The sequence below is a fragment of the Dipodomys ordii genome, unplaced genomic scaffold (genome assembly GCF_000151885.1).
Source record: "Dipodomys ordii isolate 6190 unplaced genomic scaffold, Dord_2.0 Scaffold126, whole genome shotgun sequence".
Taxonomy (NCBI): domain Eukaryota; kingdom Metazoa; phylum Chordata; class Mammalia; order Rodentia; family Heteromyidae; genus Dipodomys; species Dipodomys ordii.
In genome coordinates this window covers 1837414-1863072 of record NW_012267342.1, presented here as the reverse complement: position 1 = coordinate 1863072, position 25659 = coordinate 1837414, and the positions used below count along the sequence as shown (strand labels likewise).

General features: G+C 37.1%; 1 protein-coding gene across 1 annotated transcript in view; it reads right to left on the bottom strand.

Moving 5' to 3' along the window:
- Zeb2 (zinc finger E-box binding homeobox 2) overlaps nt 1-25659 on the bottom strand; it is a 132258-nt gene that overhangs the window by 88045 nt on the left and 18554 nt on the right. The window lies entirely within an intron of this gene.

Here is a 25659-nt window from a genome sequence, read left to right as displayed (position 1 = left end):
GATAGCAGTTGGGTTCAACTTATCTCTACCACCTCAGTGGCAGGTTTTAAATAGTCTGTGGGCAGTTAGTTATTTGTAAGCTGAGTTCATTTAACTCTTTTTCTCAAAACAAACTCAATAACGTACAAAGACACTGAACTGCTGGTTCTGAATATCAGAAATATTTTTAATTTTTTAAAGGCTGTCTTTTTGACCTGAGAAAATCAAACAGGGGTGGCTAGGAAGGTGGTAGAGGGCTTGCCTTGCATGCCTGAGGCCCTGGGTTCAATTCCTCAGCACCACATAAGCAAAAAGAAAAAAGCCAAAGTGGCGCTGTGGCTAGCCTTGAGCTGAAGAGCTGAAGGACAGCACCCAGGCCCAGAGTTCAGGAATGGACCCACCCCTGCCCCCCCAAAAAAAAGAAAATAAAACAGGCTGTGCAAACCATCTCTTGACATCTACTTCATGGGATCTTACTGGTTCTTTCAGCATGGAATTTTGTTCACAGACTGCTCCTCTGTAGTATAATATCTTATATTGATTTTTTTTCTCATTGTTATCTTTTTATTTTTTTGAAAACTAAGTTGTTTAATTTTACATACTTTAATTGTGCACAAAGGTCTCACAATATTAAGAGAAATGAGAAGCCTCACTGTTGGTGTGGCTATGGATTTATCCTGGCTTCATGTTACACAAAGTGGCAGGATTCCCACAGGGTAGTACCTATCATAAGTAGGCCTCAAGGGGTTAATGTGGGCTGAACCTCAAAAGAGACTTGCAATACAGCACACCTACTCACTTACAAAGAATGAGCAGTGAATAGCTGCATGCAAATTCAGTTGAAGGATGCCACTTTAGTGAGGATGGAAAATAGAATGTCCTTTCTCATCATTCAAAGTAGAAGATCAAGAGCACTGGTCACCTTGCTGTCTTCAAAGAGACAGAGCTGAGGGCAGCACCTGAAAAAACTTTTCCCTACCACCTACAGCCCTGAGACTGGAGCAGGAAGAAAGTTCTCATAGGAAAATAAACTAGCTCAGTCTTCTCCCAATTTGCTTGCTTCTCTGTGTTTTACTAGCTGTATTGTTTTGTTAAGTTTCTAGGTATTTGTCTATCCCAAGTCACATGAGTCAGTGATTTCATATATTAAAAATAAAAATTCTCACCATGTTAGTCAAATGCTCTAATTTCTCATCACCTCTACATGGAGCGAAAATTCTCCTAGCTTGGACAAGGAAGAGGCAGAGTGGCCCAGAGCCAAATGCAACTTTCAAATTTAATCTACTCAGATCATTTTAAAACATTCACAGGGGCGAGGCAACTAAATTTATATGTTATCTATTATCTGGGGGTAAATATTGGTCTTAATAGTAAACTGTCTAGGAGATGTATGAAACCTGTTCATTTGCCTATTGATGTTTTACTGGCCATAAGAACTAAGGCCCCACTCTATTTTAAATTTAACTCTATGAAAGTGGGCAGCACAATTCCAGATAAAATATACTGTTGTGAGGCTGAAAAGTGCATGCAAAGCAAGCTGCATTATTAGAATGTTTAAATATTAATTATACCGCTGTGTAGTAAAGATGATCAAGTATGAGTGTCAACTAATTTTCTAAAAGCTGCAACATTTACTTTCATCTAAACTTCCTTTGTTAAACTAAAACTAAAAGCCCAGCAAGTTTAGTCTACTTGAGTGTGTTTATTTTTATTGGTTTCTGCATAATTTTTTTCTACCATAAACCAACTTTAACCCCTTTTCTGTAATCTCTGCCAGTATAACTCCAATAGCACATCATAAAATTCCTATAATTCTTCAAAGCCAAGGAGTTGGAAAGGCTTGGGCACTTTGTAACAAATGCCAGCTACAAGCTTCAGCCAGTTACATTTAACTCTTACAACTCCTCCCAGCCCCACTTTTCTTTCCCTGTGTGTGTGTGTGTGTGTGTGTGTGTGTGTGTGTGTGTGTGAAAACTTAGATACTTATGCACTGTGGTCCCTTTCAATTCCATTGTAAGCATTCTTTAGTGGATCCGGAGTCTGAAGCCACTGGCGCTTCCTAAAGAATACCGGCGTGGAGGTAGCTTCTAGCGCGGGAGACTAGACTGACAGATGGGAAGGCAGATGTACAGAGCCATGGAAAATGAGCAACTTACTGCCTTCTAGAGCAGCCTTTGCTGATGGAGATAAGGGGCCTGAAAAGTACACGTCTCAGGAACTCTGGAGATGGGAGGGTTAAGGTGAATCACTGCCACTTTCCCCTTTATTTCTTTTCCTAGAATCTATTGCACCGTTCCATTCTACAGCAGCTCCTAGAAGCAGGCAGGAGGTTCACTTTGAGATTCTTAACAAGAGACAAAGGAAGAGCATGTGTGTGGAGAGAGACGCTCGGGTTTCATCCCGTCACCCATGGATGCCCAGCCAGGGTTTCCCACCTGAGACAGATTGCGATGCATGTTCAACTCACTCATGCACAAGAAGCAATACACAAGTTCAGTGTAAAGCCACTTTAAAAGCTCATCGGGCGCATACTTTACTGGTACAGAATACCTTATTCATGATAGAGCAGTGAGGGCCTAGGTAATTACTTGAATCAAGGTGGCCTCAGAAGTGTTTAAATCTGCAAGGACACTTAGAGCATGAATAATGCAAAATAATTTGCATCTAAATTTTTTAAGTGTTCTTTATTCAAAAACTAAAATGCAGTTCTGATTAAAGTTTGATGAGTGAAAGCTGAGCACTTCATACCCACTGTGAAACGTCTCCTATATGTGGAAATTATTTCAGACAGTAGTTGAAGAACAAAAGAATTGTTCCTTTTTAAAAAAAATTCAGTTGTGATTAATTCTTCTATGTCTCACTTTCTTTAGGTGTTTTAATAGCTACCCAGTTCATTTTTGAACTTGCTTATCAGATACAAGTCCAAATTTTAATCCAGCCCTTAAGAAAGAATAATGAGACACTTACTTTCTTAGACCTAGTCCCTTGCCAAACGAAATAACACTTGGAACCAAAACTAATGTGATGCAACTTCTTTATTTCCCACCTAAAGTTTTTATTCAAATTATTCTTCAATTGGTTTCACCAGACATAAGTAGCTTAGTACTCTTATTACAAAAGTTTTGAATATGCACTGTATTTTTTGTTATTATATTTATACTGCTGTGTGAATATACATTTTTAATATGTCATTATTAAACCACACTTTTTTTAAGGAAACAAGATTTAAAAGCTAAAAATCAATTGAAGAACCCAAAAATAATTTAGTTAAGATAACTTGTCATAATGTTGACTATTACCTCAGAGTAGCTTTTCTTCATCTACTTTTGTAAAGTCGAACATTTCAAAGATGATTTTAGAGGAGTGCTATACTCAAATCAAATGACATTTCCAATTTAGCAAGGCTTTTTGTCAGCAGTTATAAAAGGGAAGTATATCAGAATTTTAAAAGAAAATTTTACTCTTAGCTTGCTAAATTTACACAATCTACTATCATTTGAGCTGCACAAAGAGCCCCAGAATTTCACAATGTTTCCACTTCATTTGATTTTGTGAACATCTCAAGAATCTGCCCTTGTTCCCTAGACTCATTTGCCACATGATATGGAAGTCTCCTGTCCTTTTTTCTCTACCTGAGATAAAAGTAAAATTCAGTTAGAAAGCAGGCCTTTCTTATCTGCTCTACAGGCATTCTTCATGGCCATGTGGAGGTGGACTGGTAAAAAAACAGAAAGGAAATGTACTCATTACCTTACTCATGTAACTATAACTCCCCTGTACAGCATCTTTACAAAAAAAAAAAAAAGACTATGGAAGTCCTACCCAGCTAGCAGTGGGCCTGAACTTCTAAATGAAATTTCTAGGTAGGCAACTCTGCAGTGCACAGCACCTAAACTTTAAAAGACCTTGCAAAGGGAAATCATTTTCCTGCTGTAGCCCTTATAAAGTGTAAAGAGTCCCAATTTATTGCATGCTCCAAAGCAGGCTTCTGTTTTATTGGAATTTTAGATGAGTGTATTTGCCACATTCTTGTTGAATGTATGTACTTCTTTTTCCTTTCTATTATTTTTCCTTCTTTTTTTTGGGGGGGTGCTGATTTTGAACCATGAAAACACTTTAAAACTCACTGAACAAAGATTTCCCCAGCAACAGACCCCCTGCCCAGCAGGTCACCTATCTTTGCGACAGTTTTTCTTTTCCCACGCTAACCCCAGGGCTCATTTGCATAAGGTCTCTGTTGTGACAATTAGTTTCAGGTGAGCTGATTTCTATGCAGCTTGCCCAAGACGATGCACAAGCCCTGGGCCTCCCTGATCCTGGTCCTAATTGCGACTGACTGGCACCAGACACAATCATCCTCTTGATTCAGCAACTTGTCCTGCTAGTAGTTTGTTGTGACCCCTCAAAGCACAAATCATAACATGTCAGCCAACTCAGCCCAGTAAACAACAAACAAAATATATTCTGAATGAAATTAATAATGTATTTCCCACATTTTAGGTGAATTTGACTAAATGGATGCAAATGGTGTTTTCCACATTTTAGGTGAATTTGACTAAATGAATGCAATGGTGTTTTCGTCTTTCTTTTGGTTGAGAGTGGTATTGTGACCCTGTAAAAGCTTTTTCAAAATAAGAATGCCCTGACTCTATACCTCTGTCACGTAGGAGAATGTTCTCTGTTACCTGAGAAAAAGACCCTGGGTACAATAACTGACTTCCTTCAAATTTATCCTAGCTTTGTTGTTGTTGTAGAAATAAGTAATATGATCTTTCCTCATCTCTGAAGCTACAGGTTGCATCAATATGTACATTCCAGTATCCCAGTAGTCCCTGCTCTGAGCCAATGAAATGGTACATTTCTGTATAACAGTCCAAGTTACAGAAAAGCTTTTATGTAAAAAACTATTAAAAGGGTAATGACTTAGCATTAAGCATTAGGAAAATGTTTGAGGACAATTGTTGTTCTTGAAATATTACCTGCCCCTTCCACTGTCTGCAGTTCTGAACTTAGCTGTATTATGTTACATGTGGCAGCTCCCTTGTAAATTCTTTCTGTCCTGATAGTCAGGAAATCTGGCTGCCATCCTGTCATCTTACTTAGCTACCTAACTATCATTTCTCTGCTTTATATGATAAAAGTTTATGAAAAATCAAATCAATTTCAATAACTGTTCCAAAAAGCCACAGAGATGTTTTTCTTAGTAATGCATATCATTTTTCTCAGGTGATGTTCCAAACTATTTGTTTTTATGATATAGAAGATATATCCATTGGTAAACCCTTTAAGTTTAAAATTTTTTTCATACAGATGCTATTTTTGAGAATTTGGTATATTACTGTAAAGTAGTTTTTCCAACAATTATATGCTATTGCTTGTGGGTAATGCAGCTCATTGATTGCTTCCCCCTCCCCTCCCCCTGCCAGATACATATAAACTTTGAGAGAAAGACTTTAAAAGGGAACCAAGAAGGAAGAAGAGGGAGGAAAGCCAGATGCCACCTGTAATACTTGCTACTCAGGAGGCTGAGATCTGAAGATCATGGTTCAAAGCCTGCTGGGGCAGGAAAGTGTATGAGACTGTCAACTTCAGTTAACTACCAAAGCAAACTGGAAGTGGAGCCATGGTTCAAGTGATAGAGTACAAGCTTTGAGCAAAAAAGCTCAGAGACAGTGCCTTGGCCCTGAGTTCAAGCCCCACGACTGGCAACAACAACAACCAAGAAAAGAAAGGAAGAAGGAAAGAAGAAAGGAAGGAAGGAAAGAAGCAAGGAAGGAAGGAAAGGGAAGGAAGGAAAAAAAGAAGGGAGAAAGGAAGGAAGGAAGGAAGAAAGGAAGGAAGGGGGAGGAAGGGAAAGAAGAAAGGGAGGAATGAAGGAAAGAGAAAAAGGAAAAAGAGGAAAGAGAAGAAGGAAGGAAAGGAAGAATGAAAAAGTAAAGTTAGGAGAGCATTCATCTCTCTAGGTTTCTAAAAAAAAGGAGTTTTACATTTGCAACAAGAAAACTGTCTACCTCCTGACAGATGATAGACATCTTTGGAGCTCTTACTATGTGTGTCCTAGTCATACAACTCAATCAGAGCATGTGTGCTGAACCTAACCAAGGTGTGACTGGAAGTACACAAAACTAATTATTTCCTCCCATTTCTTGGGTCTGCTATGACTTTCTTTTTAATCAGTCATGGGCTTGAACTGGGCCTGGGCGCTGTTCCTCAGCTCTTCAACTAAAGGCTAGCGCTCTACCACTTGAGCCTCAGAGCCATTTCCAGTTTTCTGGTGGTTAATTGGAGATGAGTCTCATGGACTTTCCTGCCTGGGCTGGTTTTGAATCACGATCCTCAGATATCTACCTCCTAAGTAGCTAGGATTACAGATGTGAGCCACCATTACCCATTCAGCTATGACTTTTAACCCCATTTTTACAGTGACATGGAAATTGTTTTGTTGAAGGCTAATTATATTTAAGGGAAAGACTAGAAACAATTGGGGAGACAGATTTTTTTCAATTCGAGAGGCCCAAAGGGCCTTTAGAACACTCAGAGCAAGAAACTGTTCAAATTGAGAAAAATAAGTACATGTAACATCAAGGTAATGAATTATTGAAGGAGCTACACAAGTTGACTGTAAAACAGAACCTATGAGAAAGACCTTTGCTGTGAAAAAACCTATAATTCAAAATTTTTTTGAAATCTCAACTGACCCTCTGTATAAGCAATTAATACTGAGTATGTTTTGCCATCAATTGTTTGCACATAATTCCTACTTGATGTGAATGTTGAATTATTTGAAACAACAGTTTCACAAATGATTATTACCTCTAACCTCCTTGCCACATGTCACTGTGGTGCTTTCTCCTTTAGATACAGAAAAGTGTCACGTTTACCTCATCTTTTGGGAAATTAAAGGAAAACTGCAATTTTGTGAGGTTCTTTTTTATACAATTTTTTTTAATAATAACAATTTTGTCAGAGAGATAGGCGAAACGATGTAGGCTATCTGGTTTTAGAAAAGAGAAAGACCAGAGTGGGGCTGGGAGACATGGGGAAGAATTCTGAAATGGGTGACACTGATCAAATGCATTGTACTTATATAAACTGGTATTTTTGAATCGAAACTCCTTTGTCTAACTAAAGAAGAATTCAAAGAAAAAGCAATACACACATGAATAATTTCAATAGAACTTCTCATTTCTCTCTTAGAGATTAAGTCCGGAGACTTCGATGTACTGTTCTCTCTGTCTTTTGATTCTCCTTATCCTTATTCAGCCTCTTGGTTCAGATCTTCCTCTCTGCCTCAGTCTCCTTGTTGGGTCCTTCCTCTACTAATTGAGCTTCCTTATCCCTATCACTGCACTTTGCTGTGGCTCCTCATCATCTTTACTAGCTACTTTTATTCTCACCTTTTTCTGCCACAGGCTTCATCTGACTCTATTTCCTACCCATGTCTTCTTTACTTACAGTATCATTTCCTTTCTGCCTTGATATCTGACTATCCCACATTCAAATTTCTAGTTTTCCTTCAAACCATGTAAACTTCCTTATTTTCAAAATCCAAGCATGTTGATTATGACTTCACAGTTTTGTGGTGAAAATGAATTTCCCTCTCAACTTCTGAATCTCTAATCCACACTTTCTAGGTTTCTATATTTACCACCCTCCCTTCCCTTGTCTTTGCTCAGATTTTTCTTCTAAACTTCCTAATTGTCCCTTCCTCTCTAGTATTTACTGATTCTCTCCTACTTTTGTCCCTGAGAGTTTCACTTCTAAAGATACTATAGTGAGCCATACGCAAGTGGTTCATGCCTACAATCCTAGCTACTCAGGAGGCTGAGATCTGAGGATCGCAGTTTGAAGCAAGCCCAGGGAAGAAAGTCTGTGAAACTCTTATCTCCAATAAAAACTACTAAGAAAAAGTGACTCTGTAGCTCAAATGCTAGCTTTGAGCACAAAGACTCTCAGGGACAGTGCCCAGGCTAAGTTCAAACCCTAGGACCAATATATATATATATATATATATATATATATATATAAATATATTATATGCAATATATAATAGACTATATTGTAATTATGTTATATAATTATAATATTATAGTATAATTCTATTAATTAGATCAATGAAAGATCTTGTTCAATAGTTTACTTCTGCCTCTTATTTCATCATTTGTCTCTTCCCTTTCTTTTTTCCATTTTCATTTTATAAAATTTGTCATTTTATGTCTTTATGTCATTGTTTATTTTTAAAGCTTTAATCTGAAGTTATTACCTATACCATGCTTCCCTTGTACATTTATTGTGTCTTTATACAACAAAGTTAGTTCCTCAATAAAAGTGCAACACTGATCTAAAAACAACTATCAAAAAAAAAGATTTTTTTTCAGTTTTGGAAACACTGAGACACAGTTCAATTTATATTTTCTCATTTTTTATAGTTTCCTTCATGTAGGTTTTGTGTGTGTGTGTGTGTGTGTGTGTGTGTATAAAAGAGGGAGCAAAGGCAGAAAAAAGAAGGGGAAGCTCATTAGTGGCTCAAGGTGGCCTTGAACTCACAACCCTTCTGTCTCAGTTTCCAGAATCCTGTGATTAAAAGAATGTGCCATTATTTCCAGTTATATATGTTTTATAATGTGTGTATATATAATTATATAAGGATCTAGTAAGCTTAATGATAGCATGGAAAACAATGACTATGAAGCTAGAAACGGTAGAATTGCATTCTTGTGTTTTCCATATTAAAGAAGTACTAGTAAGTCAATTTTCCAATAGTCATCCCATTTTTCTGAGCCTCAGACTGAATTACATTAAATATTTTCTCTGTCTACCTTCTACAATTGTTGCGAATATCAAATGTGGTAGTTTTGTCATTGAAACCTGGCAATACTAAACACTTGATAACCATTCATTGAAAATTTTAAGCAGTAAGAAATTATTACCTCATCTACAAAATTAAAAAAAAAAAAACCTCCCCCCCAAAAGAAAATTTTATCTTTTCCATTCTAAGGAACCCAGATATGTCTGGAAATATAGTTTACATATGACTTTCTAAATCAATGTAATTTTTTTCTTTTTCTTTTCTTTTTTTCTTTTTGTCGGTCATAGGGCTTAAACTCTGGGCTTAGGAACTGTCCCTCAGCTCTTCAGCTCCAGGCGAGCGCTCTACCACTTGAGTCACAGCGCCACTTCCGATTTTCTAGTGGCTTATTGAAGATAAGAGTCTCACGACTTTCCTGCCCGGGCTGACTTTGAACCATGATCCTCAGAACTCAGCCTCCTGAGTAGGTAAGATTCCAGGTATGGGCCACCAGTGCCCGGCTCAATGTAATTTCTTTACTGCACAAGATAACAAAATATTTCCCAGGTCACGTTATAAGAACAGAAGAACATTCATGAAGTCAGTTCTCAAATAGGAGATTGGAGATGTGAATCATATGAAAGAAGTAAAACATGGAATATTACATGAAGGGTCTGTATTATTTGTTTTGGTCTTAAAGAATTTTTGGATAATTTTTAAAGTACTTATAATTTACAGGATACACAGTACGAACAGGCTGACTTATATATTGAAGGACAGTGTTTTGCTAAATCAAACATAAGCTTCAGATTATAACATGATTTACAAGTAGGAAAGGGTGAGTGGGGTTTAGCTTAGTAGTAGAGTACATGCTCAGCATGTATGAGGCCGTGGGTTCAATTCTTAGCACTGAAAATTAAAATTTTAAAAATCAAACATCATACAATGTTGTTTTCTTAATTTGTTGTCTTCTTAATTTAAGAAAAATCCCAGTAACCAAAACTTTTCCTCTAAACAGGTAGAGATATTTGTGAATCAGTGTTATTTGCCAAAAGCTCTGTATATTTTAGGATTTATATTTTCTTTGCCAGAGATAAGGTCCTGACTCAAACTCCTGTTTTAGCCTCCCAAATGCTGAGATTGCAGGCACAAATCACCACCCCCACTAAACTTCATTTCGTTTTATACCTACAATTACCTATCTCCTTCACCTTATATAAGTGCCTTTCTAGATAAATTTAGAAATTGGGTTGTGAAGTCTGAGGCAGCTCACCTGAGTTCACAAACCTTTTATATATGGCTGAAAAAAATATTTAATTTTGAAATTTACAAAATGTTTAATTTTGAAACTAAATCCTTTGTTATGCTTACATTTCTTCACAAGATACCACAAGAATAGATTTTTACCATTTTCTGTCCACATTAAAAATAGGTTAATAAGCACTGAGGAAAAAAAGTCATGTAAAATACAAAAAGTGAATTTTTTTAAAAGTCCTGAACATATTTTCTCAGTTGCATTTTATACAGTCAAAGGAAAGCCCTTCAAGTGGAACTTGACAAATAATTTTATCCACTCCTTATTTGCATGTGTATTCTTCGTAAAACTAGAGCTACCTTGATCATGGTTTTGATTACAAATCCTGAAAACAATTATGGAAATGATCTTTAATATAATAATATATTTTACTGAATGTTTCAGCTTTTTCATTGTAACAACTGAAATAGAGACAATCCTTTGCATGTTGAAATGTGTAATTATCATGTATCCAAAAGGGAGGGTGTAATTTTCACATCTGATTACAAGGGAAGAGTGTAACGGTAGCTGCCTGGGTAAACTTACACTTGTTTACAAAGAGCACTACCTTTAGTACTAAAAACTCAAAACATGCAAAACACTGGAAAAAAATCGTGAGTAACATGTATGAAACTAAACAAAACCCTTCATATTTTTTCTTGGACTCACTAGAGGAACGAAAGTCATCTCTTCTGAACTTTGTATTTGTTAGCTTACTTCTGACAATTTTAAGACTCAAATGTTATATTTTGTAAGCTTGAAGATGCCGACACTAGGAAGCTCAAATGCTAGTTTATTTAAAAGGAAAAGTCCAAATCTGTTTTAAGTTTCTAAATCTACATGGTCAGCTGAAACCAGAGAACGATTTTCATCTCAACAGAACACATTTTTCCTAAATACATCACTACTTGCAAGATGTACATTTCTGATTTTTTTAATCTCCCTGCTATTTTTTTAAACTTCTGATTTACCTTTGATAAAATCAACTTCCTCTCATGTGAACTTGTGTTTTGGACATGTAGGAAGTGATGATATCAAGAAAAGCCAATGTGGTGATGGTAGCTATCACTCAGCAAGAAGATAAAAGACAGATATAAGAACACACAACAGGTAGGAAAAAAAAGAAATGGCCCTTAACAGCTAATGCATATCTGGAACAATTTTGCATGATATGTAATTAGAATTGCTACGTCATTGTGGTTGATTTTAGATAGACAAAATAATTATTCTGATTCTATGGTATATTAAAAAAAGGCAACAAATGGAAATAAAGAGAAAACAGGAAAAGTTAAGCATCATTTTAGGAATAGGAGACTCAATCTTATGCACTAGGTGAAAATCTGCTACATTTAATGTATTTAGTTATTTATTTAACTTTACAATTACCGAAGACTTTGTTACAGGGCTATAAGTTTGTTACAAGTTATATAGGTCTTCAAATGCAGTATTAATGGCTAGACAGATTTTGTTTCACTTCAGAGATTATGGTATCTATTTATTTATTTATTTTGATAATTTGAGAAGCCAAACTTTACACCAAGAATTTTGAAAAAGAAATCAAATGAACCAAATGACTAAGATAAGGTTCTAATTAGAAAGAAATAAAAAGAACTGGAGTCTGCATTCTTTTATTACCTGAAGCATTTCAGCATAGTCAAAGCTGAACTTTTAAAAAGATTTCAGCTTGTTTTCACTATGAGCCTTATATTCTGCTTTCCATTCAATTAAAAAGCAAAACACCTGAGACAAATGTCTTTCCTCTCCTGTGCCAACGGGTCTGTGTGTGCTAGGTCTGGACCTATTTGGGGGAATACCACAGGCACATCTGAAAAGGACAGTCAGGTCTGGGAAGGTGGCTGTTTCCTGGTACCTCAGAGGCTCTCCCAGATGCACACATCTGTGTCCACAGCATAGCAATCAATGTTTATGCCCTGCACATTTTTCACTGTGTTGTTAGAGTACATTTGCTTATATTTTGCACAATTTTAATTTAACCATATTGATCAAGCTCAACACTCAATAAGACCCTAGGCACCATAGGCTTATTAAAATTAGTCAACATGAAGCAAGCAAGCTTAGGAAGTAAATGGAAACTGTTGGGAGATTTAAATACAGTGGAACCCACTTAAATAAATACCTGTTAATGAAATAAATCTATTAAATGAATTTATTTTCTCTGAACCAAATCAAAACACCTAAGAGTAATACACAAGGGGACCTTTAAGTGACTACTGCTTAAGTGAATAAGCATTTTAACTGAACATGTTTCTCTTGAAAGGCAAATAGTATTTCATGTCCTCTAAGGTTAATTAAAGCAAGAAAAATCCATGTTCATTTTTGGGGGATGTATTGTCATTCTTTGGAATTAAGTGGAGAAAATTGCTTAAATAACACCTTAAAGACTATAAATAGTATTTTTCTTAAGGGAAATTGCTTGTGTCTGTTTGTTGTATGTATGAGAGAGAGAATGAGAGTGAGGAAGGAGGAAGGGAGAAAGAGAGACAGAGAGAGGGACTTCAGGTATATGGGGGAAAATGGCACAGAGGAGTTTCTCAATTTGTCATGCAAAATACTCACATTAAGTTTGAATAGAAAAAAATATTTTAAAACTTTAACTTCTTTTCCCAAGGCAAAGATAAACTGCTTACATTTTATTCATTTGCTGGCTTATGTTTTAGACAGGGTCTCACCATGCTGGGCTGGAACTTACTATGTAACCAAGGATAGCTTCCAGATACCCATCCTCTTGCTTGTCTCCTGAGTGCTGAGCTTACAGGCAACAACCACACCTGGCTAGACTGGCTGTTTTTAACACATAGCTTATACTGTTATATGTCTCCAGCATGGCTGAAAGGTAGGAATAAAAACATGGTTCATAAGGAGAGTCTTATGCCACACTCTTGGGGCTTGAAATAATGTTTCCAAAGAAATTTTTGAATTGTGATTAAAAAAAACTATTAATATACTTTTGAAGGCATAGTATTGTGTTGTTATTGTGCAGCAGACCTAGAATTTAATGCAATTGTGTTACAGCAGGAAGTTCAGGTTGGACCAAATTTTAGAAGAGTTGAACTATGGTGTTACGTTATTACAATGACAGAAAAAAATGCAGCACATGTTGAGGTCTTAAAGTATTAATATCTTTTGAAAATGCAGTGGGAACACAATCCTTAGAGATCTTTTCAGACTCCTGTTTATTAGAAGTCCTTGTTTATTCATTTCCCCCCTCTAGCCTAATAAAAGATATTAGCTCTTTTCTCTAAGCAAAAACCTCCTAACATGAATCAGGCAACTAGTGGGAGACTGCTGGCCAGGCTTCACCCCACTAAAATTCTAATCTATACTTTGTCTTTGAGAATTAAGGAGAAAATGCGCATCAGCAGAATCTCCTCTCTACTTTATTTCATTTATAAATTACGAGAATGATGCTATTATATATTATTAATTTCTGCTGTTCTCCAACTCTGCTGCAGCAGTGAGCTGCGGATGTTGGAACGGTGTAATTATGTTCTAGTAGGGTAGCCATCCGTTTCCTTTCAAAAATTTACAGGATTCTTAATCACGCTGCTCATTTGGGTGCGCAGCAGCGAGGATGGCGAAACACAAACAGGGCACGTTCGTTTACATAGGAACACCTGCTTAGCATGATAGCAGATGTCAGTCAGTAAGCAGAACACAAAAGGAAAAAAAAAAACGTATCAACAACAGTAAACTTGCACCATTTTGATTTGGTGCAAGGAAATCTCTGTAGAAGGGACAGCTCCAGTGGAAATCCTCAAACACAAATGAGGTTCTGAAATTCCTAAGTTCAGGTTATGTTCATCATGGTGTCAGAAAGAAAGGACTTTTCTGCATCTTGATACATTCTAATACTAACTCTGACTCTACTATTAGGAAGAATTACTAAAATATCTCTGCCTCAGTTTTCTGGCCTGGGAGTAGACAATGGCTTGGATAGTCTCAATAAAAACTTATTTTCCCAAAGGTGATTAAGATTAGAAGCCTATCATGGTAACATGACTTTCCTCAGACTAGTTCAAGTCCTGCCTAGTTCAAGTCCTGTGTTGATTGCACAACCACCACCTTGCTAAATCACAGTTTTCTGACTTGTAATGTCTGCTTGGAAAACCAAATGAGACCATACACACAAACAGTGCCTGCCACATACTGAGAGTATACATAGAGATCGCAGTATTACTATTACTATCATTGTCATTATTTTAATCCTCCTTGAACCTTTGTTACTCAGCATATTATTTGTTCAAAGTCTGGGGTGATCATAAACTGACACCTCTCAAGAGTTCATCATAAAATGTGATTTTTCTGATGCGTGGCTTCTACAGGCTATTAGAGTGATACCTATCACTGTTATTTTGTACGGAGAAAGCCTATCATTGTGTCCACCACATTGTCTGAGATTTACATCTAAACCATAAGACAAAGTTTTCTGGGATGTTCCCTCCCTGAAAAAAGAGCCTCACTGGAAGTGAAGTACTTTCCATAACTTTGACATAATAAAACGAGGCTCTGGAAAAGAAATAAATTAGAAGTTCATCATTTTTTTTTACACCAACCCCACCCTTACAACTTGCACACATACCAGTTTTTTGAAAGGACTTTTTGGACTGCTCTGGTATTTTTCCCTTTTCTCAGCTCCCCAAAATGGTTAAAATGCAGAATGGAAAGCAGCTATCATACATGGGCAGTGACTAATTTTCCTAAGGAGTTTTAGTATTCGGAATGTGTCTGCTTGTGCAGGTCTGTGCGATAAAGGCTCCCTGAGTATGCGTTGACTTGATACCCAATAATGGCTGCTAAGGAGCCGTTATGCAGTGCCGTGTCAATGATCCGTGCGTTGAGGACTCCCTGAGTACGCATTGACACGATAGACCGGAACGGCTCAGAAGAAGCTGTTATGGTCTATCATGCCAATGATGTGCGGATATTGGCAGGGCCTCTGGCCCTTCAGTGAAAATTATGGAGTCTCTGAAGGAATTAGGGTGGGAGCCATGCGGGTGCCATCAGCAAACAAAGCTAACAAGTGCCCCACTTTCTCTTTTTCTTGGTTTGCTTAAAAAAAAAATAAGTCAGCACGTAAAGCTGTCCGCTAACTTTAGTACTCTTGTATTAGATCATCAAACTACAAGTATGAGCTAGAAGTATCCTTACAATTCAGCCAGTCACTTCTCAGAGAAAGAAACATATACTGCTCATTGTAAAAGGAGAGGTAATGGTTAATGGTAACATTTTCCATCTTTTGGTAAACTTTAAATTATAAATATTTATTTTCTATGAACTTCCTGTGGTATGTGCTTATGGTCCTGGAGATTTTTGTTGTAATGGCTGGAATTTTCTGACACTGAAACATTTAACCTATGCAAAGAAAAAAATACCTTATTTCTATGTCCTCAGCAGTTGAATAGGTACTCAGAACTCAGCATATAGGAAATGGTTCAAAAAACCTTGGGAATAGAAGTACAAGTTCAAGAATAAAGTTTGGATTCACACATGCTTTACCAACTTGAGGCAGTAATTAATTCACTTATGGTATTTACATGCCCCTCTTCAGATACTTATGGAGAACATGGGAATTTTAAATTCACAATTCAAAGCAAGATTTAAAATGATCTTCATTAGAATTTGAAGCTATACTCCTAAACTGCTTTATATACTACCAAGAGGGAGCCTCATTATGTAGTACTATATTTGGATTACCTTCTTTACATTTTGTAGCTGTAGATTTCGAATGTATTTCTGGTATGTTTAAGCGGAGTCAAACAAAGTATTTTAATCAACTCTATTAACTAACCATTCCACACAGTTGTATGGCAAAGCCCTCAGTGTTTCTTCTTTTCTGATCTCTCCAATGGATCATTCGAGGAAGGGAGATCTGAGATACCCATACAGGACCATGGCAAAGGCTTCAAAAATACCAAAGTGCCTTCTCACTAAACAGGATGATGGGAACAAAGAAACAGTCAGATTAGGCAAAAAATAGCACGATTGTGATTTTAAGTACGGAAGGTACTTCTGCAGGCTCATTTCCTTGAGTAGAATATAGTCCAATTTTCACAACAAAATTTGCCATTAATATAAGGTATCTACCCCTGGTAGGTATTCAATGTTTTTTTTAATTTATTTTTTTATTTTTATTTTTATTGTGAAAATATCGTACAGAGGAGTTACAATTACATGGGCAAGGAAATGAGTACATTCCTTATCAAGCGTTGTTGCCTCTTCCTTTGTTTCCCCTTCCCATCCTGACAATGATGGACAGAAAAGCAAGGGGGAACTCACTACAGGTCATGTGGAAGTGAGTATCAAGAATGGAGTGGAAAAATGGAAACCATTATGCCCTTATACCCATACTATCAGTATTGACCTTATACTACATTTCTTTGCAATGACTCTGGAATATGTTATTATGATAAACAGAGACAGGTGGAACAACCTACTGCAGGTTAGATAGCTGATGTAAAATACAAGGTACATGGATGGTAGAAATTAACACATTTGAGCCAAAATGTCCAAAGTGCATATTGAGTACTCATATTTTTGGCTTCCCTGACTAACAGGTCTCCATGGTATCATAGGTGGAAAGTCAGTTGACTTAAAAAGAAATGGAAATGTGGCTCAAGTGGCAAGGTCTACTTACCACTTGAGTTCAAGCCCCAAGACTATCAAATACATACGGATTAAAAAGAGTTCTAAGTATGGGCTAGGAAGGTGGCTCAGTGGTAGAGCGCTTGCCTTGCATGCATGAAGCCCTGGGTTCAATTCCTAAGTACCACATAAGCAGAAAAAGCTGGAAGTGATGCTGTGGCTCAAGTGGTAGGACACTAGCCTTGAGCTGAAGAGCTGAGCGACAGTGCCCATGCCCAGAGTTCAAGCCCTACGACTGACAAGAAAAACAAAACAAAACAAGAAAACAAAAAACAAACAAACAAAAAACTACCTTTAAGTACCCCAGGTAGCATAGCTGTTAGAAAATAGAGTTCAAGAAATTTTCAATATGGTGGTGAAGAGTCTAACATAAAAGTAGTTCAAGCTTTTTCTTGCTATCATAACATGTGCTCAATACTTAATGTACCTGCTGTACTTGGCAGGTGCATGCTCTTTGTGCATTGTGTGTCCTCAAAGCATTTACACACTTGTGGGAGGACAATAATCAGATCTTGCAAGGACTCTGATAAAAGTTAGCACAGAGTATACTGTTTGAGGAATATTTTTGGAAGGTGGTGTTTCTAGAGGAAAATATCATATAATCATGTATGCTATATGAATTTCCTTGAAATATGGAGGTAAAAGAGCAGACCGCTGTCACTATTGCTTGCTCTTTCACTCTCTCTCTCTCAATACATGGTAAAGAATTTTTTTAAAAAAAGAATGAATACCTAAGGCTACAATTGTTGAATTTTCTTTTCAAGAATGTTTCAGTAGGACCTAGACACTGAAATACTTTCATTGTAAGATTTATGGCAGTCTGTTCAATCACACCTTAAAATACTCATTATCAGAATTCATTAAGCATCTTCTAAACTCTAGATACTCTCCTTAACGTTTTGTTCAAGGGTAGGCACTGGTGGCTCATGCCTATAATCCTCGCTACTCAAGAGGCTGAGATGTGAGAATCACAGGCTAGGCACTGGTGGCTCTTGCCTATAATCCTCGCTACTCAAGAGGCTGAGATGTGAGAATCACAGTTTAAACCAGCCCACATAAGGAATCGTTGAGTCATTTATCTCCAATTAATCACCAAAAAGCAAATAAAGCTATGGCTCAGGTGATAGAGCACTAGCTTTGTGTAAAAAAAGGCTCAAGGACAGAACCTAGGCCCTGAGTTCAAGCTCCAGGACTAGCACACACACACACACACACACACACACACACACACACACAGAGTTTTGTTCAACCCTTCTAGTAATCCTGTAAATCAGTATAGGTCTCTATTGTAAACATAAGGATTGAAGATCAGAGAGATTAAAAGGCATACTCAAGGTGACTTGGAATGTAAGTAGCAGAATCAGAAGAAGGATATAGACTTGTTTCTCAATTCTGCATTCTTTTTATTGTATTGAACACCTGTCTTATCGGAGAAGGAGAAGAACTGGGCATCATTTGTCATAAGTGAATATTCTTATAGCAGGACTTGGAGGGGCAGAGAGAGTACAAAATAGAGATGTAAGGATGTAGGTTACCTTTGAGTCTGTAGCAGACTGCACATGGTAGGGAGTGTGAAAATAAGCAAGGCCTCACCTAGAAGTGGACCAGTTAACAGCTTCTATATTCCATCTTTAGTTGTGCAAAATTTTGAAGACCTCAAAATCTAACTTGAACTCAAATCCCATTTATATCTCTTATGGATGTTGTCCAAATCCTATTATCTAAGAACTTAATTTTAAAAAGCTTTAGTCTTTTTGAACTGTCAAAAACTCTAATAAAACAGGAATGCTTAATATTCACACAGAGTAAATTCTGTGGGACACCCGAAGCTTAGCTTTCCAAATGTGCTTTATATCTGTAAAGACACTCTAGACTGTTGCAAAACACAATGCAAATATGAGCTTCAATGAATCCTTGACTATGAACCTACTTGAAAGTCACTATTCTGCTTATTATCTATAGCTATTAATAGACCTTAATTGTAATTATAAGACAAATATTTGAACCATATGATTAGGCTGAAAACTGACAAAATGCTAAATTGCTGTTCTTTTTCAACAATGCAAATTAACTTCTATAAAAGCAACGACCTCTAAGTTCATTCCTTTAAATTCTATCCCTTTGAAAAAAGGTAGACAATGTAGGAATACAACTGCATTTTTTAAAAGGGCTACTGCTCCTTTAATGGCCAGCTGGTTCTGAGATGTAATAAAATTGACATATTGATTCCTTTGAATTTACAAATGCCTGTTCATAAACTCCATCTCCAAAGCCTAGGCATCTTTAGAGCACTGTCATTTTTTTCCTCCAAATGGATCAATTATGTGCCCACGTAATCCTGTTACCTGTGAAATCCATGCATACTTCTCCCATTTGCTGCAGTTCCCAGGCGGACAAACTTGCATTATGTACGCATAAACAAACAGTGCATTTTCCTGATAGTAGAGATTGTTTTCAAAATGAAAGACAATCTCTAGGGTCTTTTACTCAAAAGGCAGACAAGGAAGGAGAGACAGACAGACAGACAGACAGACCGAGGGGGAGAGAGAGAGAGAGAGAGAGAGAGAGAGAGAAATTGATCCTGTTTCTTCAAATGTGCATACACACATGGACACAATCACATGCGTGTTTGTTTATTTATGCTTATAATTACTAATAATCCATTTAAATTTCACAATTATGTTTGTCCTTCAATTGCTTAAATAAAGTTAATTCTCCATTTCAGTTAAACTAGTCTATGTAGGCTTATCATAATTTTTAATATTTTTTTCCTTTGTTGACAATTAGGTATTTGAGAACAAGTCATCCCTAAGATACCTTGACACAATTGAGAAGTGGAAACCCAAAGTGAAATAGAAGTTATAAAGTTTGCAGCCATCTTAAAAAAAATAAGTAACTCCTCAGTATTTCATTGCAGTCCTTGACACACTGATTTCTAGATATCCATAGAGCCTTTTATTGAAAGAATCACAGAAAACACAAATATTCTCCTTCCATGACAGTAAGAGAGAAATGCCTGGGTGAATGAAGAGGCCCTTTCCTATATGTGAAATCTGTATCTATTCATCTAGGCACATTTGCATGTTCATGTGCGGACACACCTACCAACAGGAAATGTATAAAGAAGGCTGATAAGTGAATGCACATGCAGACTCTGGAAATAACCAACAAGCCAATGTGCTTTTGTCTATGTGTGAACTCTCTGTGTGAGCAAAGTCCTGTGCATGTTCTGCACAGAGATATGAATTCTTGCTCCATTCTTTCAGCCTGTGCTGTATCTGATTTTCCTCACTTCACTGGGCACCCAGCAGTCCAGTTACACTGAACTTGTACTCTACAATTTGTCTCTAAAGAGATTCCCTAAATCACAAAACATCTTGTCTGCTATCCAATGTGCTTCCTCTATGCAGAAAAGATGGTCTGCAAAATTGGGTTGTGCTTGGAGCCCTGTGGCCTGGCCCACCGCTGCCATTGTGCAGAAGTGGTTTTAAAGATAAATGGCTGCATGTTAACCAGATTTGACATGCTGTACAAAGGCAGGCACCTTTGGTCCCATGACACAGCCAAACCGAAAACACAACAAGCAAGCCTGGCAAAGATGTCCAACATGAATAAAAGCACAACAATTTGTCACATAGTTGTTACAAAATGTTAGCAGCTTTAGGGCTTGTCATGGGATGGCAGAGATAAGGCAGTGTGGAGAATTCACAAGTTTGAGGATTGGCAAGTCTTAGGCAATGGAAGAGTTAATTCAAAAAAGGGGAAAAAGAGTCATTGCAAAGGGATTATTTTCATTTGCTTCCTCATAAGGCCTTAGTGTCAGGCATTCAATCAGCAAGGCCAGTGTTCCAGGGTTTACTAAACTCTACTGGTTTGAATGGCTGCCTGTTAGTCATCTATTTCCAAACTCTCAAAGATATAACATTCTCTAGGATCAGTTTCTCAAGGAACAACATTCACTTCTCCTTTTCTTTTCCAAACTGACATAGTGATTTATGAAAAAAAAATAATTTTGAGGGTAAAAAAATCCTTATGCTCCACTTAGTCTCATATTTACCCTGAAATAAGGGAATCTAACTGCTGGGTTTCCTTTTTCAAATGTCCTTCCAGTCAATGGTACCATTGCCTGTAATTCTGGAAATTCTATGATTGCTGTAACATTTAACCATAGACTTTCTTCCTGACTCAAGGCACATGCTCTCTGTAAGCCTTAATTTCCTCATCTATATAAAGTATATTAAAATAATAGTACCATTTGGAAGAATTACTGTCAGTGCTATATCAGATGACATAGGCAAAATTCTTAGCATAGGTCCAAAACACTCAATAAATGTCCAACAATATTATCTTTTCTATAGTTGTCCAAGATAAGTCACTGGAACAGGAACATGATTATGTCACTGTTCTTTAAGAAATGGTTCACAACGTGGGCTCTGGTGGCTTAAGCCTATAATCCTAGGAACTCAAGAGGCTGAGATCTGAAAATTACAACTCAAAGCCAGAATGAGCAGGAAAGTTCATGAAACTCTTATCTCTAGTTAAGCATTAAAAAAATTAAAAAGCTGGAAGTAGGTCTGTGGCTCAAGTGGTAGAGCACTAACTTTGAGAAAAATGGCTCAGGGACAGTCCCAGGTCCCGCACAAAAAAAGACAAAAAAAAAGAAAAAGAAAAACAGAAAAGAAAAAAGGAAGAAATGGTTTATAAGCTCACCATCACCTATTTACTGGATAAAAGTCAGATTTCTGGGCTAGGAAAATCTTATGCACCACTGCACCTTTGCAAACTTAATTTAAACTTATCTCTTCACATGTGCTGTGCTTTCCAGACATCTTACTTGGCTGACAGTTCCTGAGCTATGCACCTGTTCTCCAACGTTTGTACATGCAGTCTTCTAGTAGCCTTCCCTCACTCCACTCTTGTATGACAACAATCCCTGCAAAAGCCATCACTCCCCTTACCACTTACCATTTGCTGCTCTCTAGCCACTGCATATGAAGTCCCATAAAGCATCCATCACCATTTCATCACTACTCAAGACTACCTCTTTCCCATAACACAGCATCTGCTTTTCAGTCTACAGTCTCAAATACAGTGTCTGCACAGAGTAGGTGTGCAGTGAATGTAGAAGGAATAGACTCTATAAGTTCCTGCTGGAAGACCAGTGGCCTAAGCAGGACAAAGTAACATACTTTTCAGAAATATGCAAGGATAAAAAGCTTCTTCTCATAATGTGAAGGACAGATAACGCTCAGAAATAAAGGTGAAAGAAATTGAGTAGAAAGAGATACTATGTCTTTTTCTTTCATGAATCTGACATCAGCTTCAAAGAGGTGCTGCTTCTTAGAAGAACAGAATGAATTCCAAAAACTCATGCAGAAAACTTGAAAACAAACAGGATATTGAAAAAGACAACTTACTGACCACTCTGGTACAGGTACAGGCCATGCTTTCCAGGCCTTTTCCTATGAGCAAGGAAAAGAGACTTAACAGAAAGAGCTTTTCTATAAAATGCTGTTATTCACACACACACACACACACACACACACACACACACACACACACACATATATATATATATATTCACATATCTATCTATCTATCTATCTATCTATCTATCTATCTATCTATCTATCTATCTATCTATCTATCTATCTATCTATCTATCTATCGTAGAGTCTCCCCAGTAACTCCACATTGCCTTGTTTGCTTGTAAGGCACCATGAAGTCAAATATAGAGAGGGAAGGAAATTTCTACCACAATTTATTCAAGGGCAAGGGAGATCCTGGAGCTCTGTTGACATCTGTGATTCTCTAACCTCTGTGACCCCTTGTAAAGTCAGAACCAGAGCAGCCTGGATTTTGTCATAGTACCTCCCCCATCCTACTACTCCCTTGCAAGCTGTGCTCAGCCCCATGTGGCTGTAGGTCTTATGTTCTCATGTCTTGAAGGGATCCTGGAAGTTGTTTTTTGGTTAGACCTTCCCACTCCCCTCACTGGAGGTGAACTGCCTGCTCGAATATGAAATCATCATCACAGCTCTTAGGAGACAAGAGCTGGTGAAAGGAGAGAATCCTGGAGTTAACTGGTGACCTTTCAGTTTCCTCCATTTATAAGTCTTATTTTATTTCTACTTGTAATATTAAATGGGAAACAGATTTAAATACAGGAGAAATGACAGCATGTCACTTGAAACTGAGTTGTCAACTCTAAACTGCACATCTCATTTGTAGCCTAACAGTGAAGTGGAAAGGCCTTAGGGGAAGGCCTGATATGAGGCCTGAAATGATAACATACTCTTAGGATACAGACTATTCCTTATATTTAATATCATTCCTCAAAATGTCAGGGTTACCTGACAAATACCCTCAGAGTGAAATCAGTGCTTTCTACCTAAAACAACAAAGAACTATGTGGAATATATAAGGGATCCCAATGGTCTAAACATGTAACCTGATGGTCTGTCACAGTTATCTAAATGTATTTTCAGAATAAGCTGTGTGTTCAGACATCATTTTGCAGAATGTTAAGAAAGAGGGTCAGAATAAGTCCACGAAGGTTAGGTTTTTTTGTTTTGTTGTTGTTGTTGTTTGCATTGGAAGAATTTTAAAGGCTTGATACTTTTCATTGCAATAGTAAAACAGAATAAGCAAATAATTTTTAAACAGTATCAGAACTATAAAGTTACTGATGTGCCAATAGAATGATTGAAATTCATTTAGTTGATGTCATGCTTTGTTTTAGAAAGTAGAGTCTTTGTGTAAAGGAGAGATGATATTAATAAGCAAAGTTCATATCTGAAGAAACTGTTTCTAGCAATAGCAATTAACCAATTCTACAGGAATACAGCAGGAAAAGTTAAGGTGAAAATACCAAGAAAAGTATCAGCCTTATTGTACTTTTCAATTTCTTCTTTAAACTTAAAAAAATGAAGTTTCAAGTATTTACTTGATTGGTTCATACTCTTCCTGTCTGCACTATTTGCACTTTAAAAAGATTTCCCTCCAGGTCCGTATTTTATTGAGGAAAGTGCCTTGCAGCAAACCAAATCCACATTAAGTCAGAACTTCAGGTGTACAGTTTTAATCCATGTAAGAATCTCAGGATTGCAATTTGTGCCCTTACATTTCTTGATCTTGGTCTAAAATACGTGCAGTATAGAAAGTAAAAACTGATGGATTGTGCCATCTATGGCAGCATTTGTTCAGCATTTGGTACAAATGGGAGAAAAAAGATACAGAATGCATGGATTGATTTTCAAATTACCTCAATATTTTGAAAACATTTTCACCTGCATGCTGAGAATGCTAAGAATGGCAAGGAAGGCAATTGTGCATTTGCACAGCCTCCGCTGCATTCATTTATAAATTACCTCATCACTGACTGAAATTAACACTGATTCTTACAGGCAATTTCTCAATTTCCAATGCTAATTACATTTTTTTTACTTTTAAATTCTGTACCACCTGTTTTGGGCAAGACATCTTAGGCAGCGCGACCGCATTTAATCACAATTTTAATTAACCGCCCTGTAGATGTGAAAAAGAAGCAATTATAATGTAGATGAATGATGATTTTTCTGCATTAAATTGTTTTGTTTCCCTGGTATGTTGATTGTAACACAGCACACAAATACAGTAACTGTACAATTTTTTTCTATTGTAATTTAGTAATTGTTTTTGGAAAACCAGTTTGGGAATGAGTGACTTCATCTGTTTACAAATTGATTGATACTGTTCACTCACTGATTGCTGTGGCGTATATTTTGGTATTGCACAGCCTAGCATAAAATATAATTAGAGATGCACAGGCTTTGCAGCACCATTTTGGAATCTGAAAATCAACTGTAACTGAAGTATGTTTTCCTTGAGCATACTAGTATCAGTTGGGGCTGATGAAATGATAATCAAAACAATGGGCTTTCCAATTCCACCACTAGTAGAAACCCTTGGTTTCAATCTGATAGTCTAATATGGTAAGTTTATGAATTACTCTGTACTAGGCCTGGGAGCTGGGAGCTGGCAAGTCTGAAGCTTGCACAACTCACTCAGATCTGTATCATAAGAAGCAGACAAGTGAGGTAAAGAAACAATGACGAAAAATAAAGAGTTGCTGCTTTGGAAATGGAGGGATTGTTCATGACGCCCAGGCACAATGCACTGGTGTGCTGTAGCACTAGCCTATCTCATCTCTACACTATGATACAATAAGATCGCATTCATGCTCCTGGCTTGCAGATACAGATCATTAAAGCTGTACCTCATTGCAGATAAATGCAAAGATTTTTTTTTATGTGAAGCAGAGCTTGCTCCTCACTCAGCTAGGAATGGGATGAGGAGGAGGAGGGGATACCTGTTTATGAAACCCTATGCTAACTGATAGCTATAAGAGATCCCTTCAGGAATGCCCTAGACTAACATCATACCCACTCCCAATCTCAGGGGAATTCTCAATTCATGCACTTCATTGGTGTCACAGGGCTGGTGTTTTCCTTCAGTCACCCAATACATAGTTCTGAAATGTGCTCACTTGGATGAGTCCCAGGTTAGGCCATTTCTACCCGTCTGGAAAAAAGGGGGAAAGGCCATGTAAGCAATTGTGGCTCTTCAAAGAAAACTATTTACTTGATCTCTTCATCTTCTGGTTTGCTTCCTTTTACACTTCATTCCTTAGAAGGTCCTAAACTGGGACAGTTCATTAAAAAGTGAGAAGTCACAATGGTTTTAGCCAGGCATTTTTTTTAAAATAAAACATAGCTGGGATCATGGCTTCATTCAGAGCAATTTAAAGCTAGAAAGATAAAGATACAAGTTGTAAGGACAAAGCACGTGATTGAGATGGGAATGGGGTAGAACTATGTGAATCAACTTCTTTTTGTCTGTTTATAAATAGTTGCTAAGAAAGTATTAATAGGAAGCACCAAAAACAATGCCAAAA